Source organism: Gossypium arboreum, chromosome 6, assembly GCF_025698485.1.
Source record: "Gossypium arboreum isolate Shixiya-1 chromosome 6, ASM2569848v2, whole genome shotgun sequence".
In the NCBI taxonomy this organism is placed as follows: Eukaryota; Viridiplantae; Streptophyta; class Magnoliopsida; order Malvales; family Malvaceae; genus Gossypium; species Gossypium arboreum.
In genome coordinates, this window is record NC_069075.1 from 92,211,061 (window position 1) to 92,219,627 (window position 8,567).

At 39.9% G+C, this 8,567-nt stretch overlaps 1 non-coding gene across 1 annotated transcript; it reads left to right on the top strand.

Annotated features, from left to right (window-relative positions):
- Positions 1 to 1,401: 1,401 nt before the first annotated feature.
- Positions 1,402 to 1,507, top strand: LOC128294814 (small nucleolar RNA R71). Its single transcript, XR_008285121.1, has one exon. It is a non-coding gene; the product is annotated as a small nucleolar RNA R71 (small nucleolar RNA).
- The last annotated feature ends 7,060 nt before the right edge of the window (positions 1,508 to 8,567 follow it).

Below are 8,567 nucleotides of genomic sequence, written 5' to 3' on the forward strand. Positions count from 1 at the left end.
AGTAGGTCTAACTTCACCTATCCCCAACTTTCTAAATATTGACATAGGCATCAAGTTGATACTCTCATCCAAGTCACATAGTGTCTTACCATAATATGTTGCTCCAATGTTGCAAGGTATGGTAAAACATCCAGGATCCTTCAATTTTGGGGGTAGTTTGTCTTGAAGATATGGACTTCATTCCTTCGTCAGAGCTACCATCTCAAATTCTCTGAGTCTTCATTTTTTGGATAGGATATCCTTCATGAATTTGACGTAGTTCGGCATTTACTCAAGTGCTTTAACCAACGGGATGTTGATATGAAGTTGCTTGAGTACATCTAGGAACTTCTTGAATTGAATCTCCTGCTTCTACTTTTGAAGTCTTTGAGGGTAGGGTGGTGGTGATTTCTTTACTGGAATTGGTTGATTTGTCTTTTGTGGCAATTCTGCATCTGACGGGGTTGTTAGTTGATCAGAATTAGCTGGCTCTGAAATTAACTTGTTAGGTTTTGTAGATTCTGGTTCTTGTGAAACTAGAATTTCAACAGTCAGTTGAACTTCCTCTGATTCTTGAGCGTCTGCCTACTCCTTTTCAGCTTCAATGTTGTTGGGCTCTACTGTCTTTCCACTCATCAATGTTAGCGCTTTGCAATGCTCTTTCCCCAGATTCTTTGGATTCTTCGTATCACTAGGTAAAGCACCTGGTGGTCGGTTCCTGAGTTCAGTTGCAAGTTGGCCCATTTAGTTTTCCAGGTTTTTCAATGTAGCTGCTTGGCTTTGGATTAAGGCATCAATCTTGGCAATGTATGCCTTCAACAGATTTTCTAAGCCATTAGATGGTTCAGCTTGGGTTGGTTTCTGAACTTGTTGAGGAGAACTTGGTTGCTGGGTTGATCTAGCTTGGGCGTAAGTATTACTGGTTCCAGCTCATTGGTTACTTCAAGAAAAATTCGGGTGGTTTCACCACGATGGGTTATAAAAATTGGATTGCGGTCCTTTCTTCCTCGGTTTTGGTTCTGGTTACCTATGTAGTACATGGATTTTGGGTTTGATGGACATTCTTTGAACAAATATCCTTCCTCACAACAGACACAGGCTATATTTTCAAATTGGGTTGGTGGCTGTGCTGCAAAACTGTTAGACCCATTAATAGTAAGAGTTTTTAACATTGAGGATATTGATGATACCTGAGATGCGAGTGAAGTAAGAGCATCTACTTCATGTATTCCAGGAACTCGTATTCTTGACGCTGCTCGGTTGGTTGGCCATTGGTAATTTTTGCTGGCAATCCTCACAATAATTTCATAAGCCTCATTATAAGACTTAGAAAGGAGAGCACCATTAGCAGAAGCGTCCACTACCATCATTGTGTGAGCATTGAGACCATTATAAAATGTCTCAAGTTGGATGTAATGTGGGATTCCATGATGAGGGCACTTTTGTAAACTCTTTACACCTTTCCCATGGCTCATACAAGGACTCATCATCCATTTGTTGGAAGGTAGTGATCTCATTCCTCAAGCATTCTTGCTAGGCTCATAAGGAGTCTTTCTGCTAACTTTTGCTATGTGAAAATTAAGTTCGGTGGCAATGAGTTCAACCAGGCTCGAGCTCTGTCCCTCGGTGAATATGGGAATAGCTTCAATCGCAATACAACTTCGGGTACTCCAGCTAACTTGAAAGAATCACTCACCTCCATAAGCAGTCTTAAGTGTAGGTTAGGATCTTCGGTAGGCATTCCACTGAATTGGACCACTGTCTGAAGCATTTGGAACATGACTGGCTTCAGCTCAAACTTTTGTGCCTTAATTTTGGGTCTCCTAATACCCGGATTAAGATCATTAAATACTGGTGTCTTAAAGCTCTATCCCTATCATCAGCAATAAGGATAGGATTTTGAGCAGGGTTTGCTCTGTTTCCTTGGATCCGATTTTCGCAGTTCATCTCTTCGGTCCTTCTCTGATTTGCTTTTCTTTTTCACTTTCGGAAAGTTCATTCTATCTCAGGGTCTATAGGGAGCATGTAACACCCTGAATTTGGGCCTAGAAGTTTTGGGCCTTGAGCATGGGAGCGGTTGAAGGCAGCTTATAATATTTTGTTGTGCATGTAAATTTCGTTAATGAAGGCTTGTTTTAGTGGTTAAGTGTGCTGAGAAGTGTTGGAGAAGTCGTGGGTTCAAACCTGGACTCTAGCAAAAATTTTGGTTTAAGGTGAATCAAACCCTGGGTGTAGTAGGTAGGCCTTAAGAATATTGTTGGAGAAATTGTGCCACAAAAAGCCTTGTGGTCTAGTGGCAAAGTAGCGCCACATAAGAGGCAGGAAGGTGGCGTCATAGAGTTGGCAAGGAGGTCCAGGGTTCGAAACTCATGGCAATCAAAGAGCATTTATTTTGCTAATAGGGGGCGGCAAGAGTTGGTGTTGAATTTAAACTCTGATGATGGAGGGATCCCACATTGGGAAGCTAACATAAGAGTGGATGCGAAGCTGGCTTTAAATAGAGAGAGCCATGAAGAGAGTAAAGGTACCATTCTTGGCTGATCCCTTTCGCTTTATGGCGTGCTCGTTTGGGTTGGGCATCGACTAAGAGTGCTCGGAGCGCAGATTAACTCCAGTCTCCTATCAGGTGTGTATCTCTCACTACTCTAGCTGTAGGATGGCTATTTCGGGCCGCGATGGGCCAAAAGGGGCCATGTGGGCCCAATGGACCTACGGGCCTAATTGGATAAGTTGTTTGATTGTGTAGTAAATATTGGACTAGGCTAGGTGAATCTCATATCTGTGGCTAGATTTGGGCTAAAAGGGCTACACGAGCGTGTGGGCCCATTTGGGCTGAGAATAGGCTTTAGGCCCATTCGTATTGTTATCCCTATTTAGAGTACTTTAGTTTACCAAATCACCAAAATACCCCTGGTTTGTAAAATTACCAAAATACCCTTGGTTTACAAAATTACTAAAATACCACTGGTTTGTAAAATTATCAAAATACCCTTGGCTTATAAAATTACTAAAATACCCTTGGTTTATAAAATTACCAAAATACCCCCAGTTTGTAAAATTACCAAAATACCCCTAGTTTGTAAAATTATCAAAATACCCTCGACCTGTAAAATTACTGAAATACCCTCGACTTGTAAAATAACCAAAGTACCCCCGATTTACAGAATTACCGTTTTACCCTCGATTTACAAAATTACCAAAATACCCTTGTAGGGTAGAATTATCGAAATACCCCTGTAAGGTAGAATTACGGAAATACCCTTGTAGGGTAGAAATATCGAAACACCCATGTATGGTAGAATTACCGAGATACCCTTATGGGGTAAATTTACCATTTTACCCTTAGGGTGTTAAATGACTGTTTTGCCCTTGTGGGCAAGTGACTGACTTGGACTGTGTGGTTGACGGATTTGATTGTGAATATATGTTGGTGATATGAATGACTTGACTGTGATTGTTTGATTCAAATATGGGCATGACATTCTGCATACATCACATGTTGCATGGGTTGGGATTTTGTACGGAGGAAGATCTGATCTGTTAGGATCGCATGGTTGCTTGACGACTGTGGATCCACCGGTGGCTTTTAAGCCCAATATATGATTATTGATGACTCTGTGTCGATCATATTTACCCGAGGCTGTGTGCCGACTATATTACAATCGTTGATGGCTATGTGCCTAACATGATACAACTACCAATGGCTTAAAGCCAATTATTCTGATTATGGCTTTGCGCCAACCTACATATGGCTCTGTGCCAACTTGATTATGGCTATGGGCCAAACGTATTTGCCTAAGCCTTTGTGCCAATATATGATTATTGACGACTCTGTGTCGATCACATTTACCTAGGGCTGTGTGCCGGTTATGTTACTCTAGTTGAGGGTTATGTGCCTAACATAATGCAGTTGTCGATGGCTTTGTGCCACATATTCTATTAAGTGGCTTTGCCACATTATCTGTTTCTAGTGGCTATGCCACAAATATCTGTTCTAGAGGCTCTACCACAATATCTGTATCTGGTGACTCTGTCACAATATCTGTTCTGGCGGCCATGCTACAAATTCTATGGTGTATAGTGGATGGGTGGGTCGAGTTGTCTCCCCACATGGTGTAAGATTGGTACGGGGGTGTATACGGCTAGATTGGGTTGGGATTGCATTCACATTCTGATTCTGATTCTGTTACCTAATACTGATTCTGATTCTGTCACCTAATTATGATTTTGATGCTGTCACCTGATTCTGATTCTGATTCTCATTTTGATTCTAGTTCTGATAATGTTTCTTATTCTGTAATGGGCTAAAGCCTATCTGGCACTGTCTGTTATAATGGGCTAAGGCCCAATTGATACTGAAACTGTAAGTAGGGTTGGGGCCAGACTTTTAATTCTTTTATATGACTGACTGTTCCTTTTATATAGTAAGGGATCTCACACTGAGTTTTCGTAAACTCACCCCGTTTATTAACCTTTCAGGTAATTTCCAGCCTTAGACGGATCGGAGGAAGCCACACACACTATTTATGTTACAGTTTTGATTATTACTTTTAAATGTTTTTATGTGGGTTGTAGTAAAGCCGTTCTAATTTTCTGGATTTCAAATTTGGAATTTTATTTATTGTTCTTCTAATTGCTAGTATTAGAACACGATTTTCCAAAGCAACTACTGTTGTTCAAAACATCACGTATCCGCAATTGCTTTTAAATTAAGCTTTTGCAAGTGCTAAGATTTTTACAAAGTTGTGCCAAGATTTTTACAAAGTTGTTAAGAATGTTATTCAGCTGAGGTTTTCTAACAAGGTTTAAAAAGGGTATAAGTTTTTAATTATTAAGAAGGGTTTTTAATGGAAACATGGTTTTCAAAAAGCACTTCAATGTGACACGCCAGATTCGAGCCAAACTTCCAGGCCGAGTTTGGGGTGTTATATTTAGTGGTATTAGAGCCTAGGTTGCAACAACTCGGCTGTGGATTGTGTTTTCAAAGGTTGAATTTCAAAAAAATTATTTTCAACCACGTGGTCTGTTTCAAGTATTTCTCTTAAAAACTGTGGCACACTGAGTCTCCGGTGCCGAATCCGTAAGTCTTCTGAATATTTTTGTCTGTTTAGAAATTGAAATACTATGGATTCCTTAGATATTGGTCTGAATATAAATTTGGTATTTATTTTATGTGGATGTGATGTTTGGATATAGAAATTGTATATATGTGTGATAAATATGTGTCTGCTTCAGTGAGTAAGTGTCGTATGTATGAGATGTTTCAAGTTCTAGTTGAAGTGTGATAGTGATAGTAGGATCAGAGTGCGCAGCGGTAGCGTAGTGGGGTAGATGTTACACGACTACCCTGTTAGATGGAAATTTCAGGGACGAAATTTCTTTAAGGGAGGTAGAGTTGTAACACCCTGAATTTGGGCCTAGAAGTTTTGGGCCTTGAGCATGGGAGCGGTTGAAGGCAGCTTATAATATTTTGTTGTGCATGTAAATTTTGTTAATGAAGGCTTGTTTTAGTGGTTAAGTATGCTGAGAAGTGTTGGAGAAGTCCTAGGTTCAAAGCTGGACTCTAGCAAAAATTTTGGTTTAAGGTGAATCAAACCCTGGGTGTAGTAGGTAGGCCTTAAGAATATTGTTAGAGAAATTGTGCCACAAAAAGCCTTATGGTCTAGTGGCAAAGTAGCGCCACATATGAGGCAGGAAGGTGGCGTTATAGAGTTGGCAAGGAGGTCCAGGGTTCGAAACTCATGGCAATCAAAGAGTAGTTATTTTGCTAACAGGGGGCGGCAAGAGTTGGTGTTGAATTTAAACTCTGATGATGGAGGGATCCCACATCGGGAAGCTAACATAAAAGTGGATGCGAAGCTGGCTTTAAATAGAGAGAGCCATGAGGAGAGTAAAGGTACCTTTCTTGGCTGAACCCTTTTGCTTTATGGCGTGCTCGTTTGGGTTGGGCATCGACTAAGAGTGCTCGGAGCGCGAATTAACTCCAGTCTCCTATCAAGTGTGTATCCCTCACTACTCTAGCTGTAGGATGGCTACTTCGGGCCGCGATGGGCCGAAAGGGGCCATGTGGGCCCAATGGGCCAACGGGCCTAATTGGATAAGTTGTTTGATTGTGTAGTAAATATTGGACTAGGCTAGGTGAATCTTATATCTGTGGCTAGATTTGGGTTAAAAGGGCCACACGAGCGTGTGGGCCTATTTGGGCCGAGAATGGGCTTTAGGCCCATTCGATTGTTATCCCTGTTTAGAATATCTTAGTTTACCAAATCACCAAAACACCCCTGGTTTGTAAAATTACCAAAATACCCTTGGTTTGTAAAATTACTAAAATACCCTTGGTTTATAAAATTACCAAAATACCCCTAGTTTGTAAAATTACCAAAATACCCCTAATTTGTGAAATTACTGAAATACCCTCGACCTGTAAAATTACTGAAATACCCTCGACTTGTAAAATTACCAAAGTACCCCCGATTTACAGAATTACCGTTTTACCCTCGATTTACAAAATTATCGAAGTACCTTTATAGGGTAGAATTACCAAAATACCCCTGTAGGGTAGAATTATCGAAATACCCTTGTAGGGTAAAAATACCGAAATACCCCTATAGGGTAGAATTACCAAGATACCCTTGTGGGGTAAAATTACCATTTTGCCCCTAGGGTGTTAAATGACTGTTTTGCCCTTGTGGGCAAGTGACTGACTTAGACTGTGTGGTTGATGGATTTGATTGTGAATATATGTTGGTGATATGAATGACTTGACTGTGATTGTTTGATTCAAATATGGGCATGACATTCTGCATACATGACATGTTGCATGGGTTGGGATTTTGTACGGAGGAAGATCTGATCTGTTAGGATCGCATGGTTGCTTGACGACTGTGGATCCACCGGTGGCTTTTAAGTCCAATATATGATTATTGATGACTCTGTGTCGATCATATTTACCCGAGGCTGTATGCCGACTATATTACAATCGCTGATGGCTATGTGCCTAACATGATACAACTACCAATGGCTTAAAGCCAATTATTCTGATTATGGCTTTGCGCCAACCTACATATGGCTCTGTGCCAACCTGATTATGGTTGTGTGCCAAACGTATTTGCCTAAACCTTTGTGCCAATATATGATTATTGACGACTCTGTGTCGATCACATTTACCTAGGGCTGTGTGCCGGTTATGTTACTCTAGTTGAGGGTTATGTGCCTAACATAATGCAGTTGTCGATGGCTTTGTGCCACATATTCTATTAAGTGGCTTTGCCACATTATTCTGCTCGTGGCTATGCCACAAATATCTGCTCGGAGGCTCTACCACAATATTCAGATCTGGTGACTCTGTCACAATATCTGTTCTGGCGGCCATGCTACAAATTCTATGGTGTATAGTGGATGGGTGGGTCGAGTTGTCTCCCCACATGGTGTAAGATTGGTACGGGGGTGTATACGGCTAGATTGGGTTGGGATTGCATTCACATTCGATTCGATTACATTACACGACATCGATTCGATTCATCACCTAATTCGATTCGATTCGTCACACCGATTCGATTCGATTCTCATTTTGATTCTAGTTCTGATAATGTTTCTTATTCTGTAATGGGCTAAAGCCTATCTGGTACTGTCTGTTATAATGGACTAAGGCCCAATTGATACTGAAACTGTAAGTAGGGCTAGGGCCAAACTTTTAATTCTTCTATATGACTGACTGTTCCTTTTATATAGTAAGGGATCTCACACTGAGTTTTCGTAAACTTACCCTGTTTATTAACCTTTCAGGTAATTTCCAACCTTAGACGGATCGGAGCTGCGAGGGGCTCGGAGGAAGCCACACACACTGTTTATGTTATAGTTTTGATTATTACTTTTAAATGTTTTTATGTGGGTTGTAGTAAAGCCATTGTAATTTTCTGGATTTCAAATTTGGAATTTTATTTATTGTTCTTCTAATTGCTAGTATTAGAACACAGTTTTCCAAAGCAACTACTGTTGTTCAAAACATCGTGTATCCCCAATTATTTTTAAATTAAGCTTCCGCAACTGCCAAGATTTTTACAAAGTTGTTAAGAATGTTATTCAGCTGAGGTTTTCTAACAAGGTTTAAAAAGGGTATAAGTTTTTAATTATTAAGAAGGGTTTTTAATGGAAACATGGTTTTCGAAAAACATTTCAATGTAATACACCAGATTCGAGCCAAACTTCAGGCCGGGTTTGGGGTGTTACAGAGTCGGTCAATAATTCGGTCAATACTCATAAACACCTAAAATAATCACAGAAAATTAATCAAATTAGAAATTAAATAGAAAATTAAACCAAAATGCAAAACTAACAAATTCACAAGTAATGACTTTTTAAATCAGTCCCCGGCAATGGCGCCAAAAACTTGGAACGACAGAAATGTGCAAGTTTACACAATCACAACAAGTAATAAAGTGACAAGTAAATGTCAAGTTATCGTACCCACAGGGACTGTGAAAAGGATTATTTATGAATGCAAGTTAAAACACTTTGGTGAAGAAAAATATTTTGTTTTAAAGAGGGTGATTAAAAACTTAAGAAAATTAAAATAAATAAATAAAATG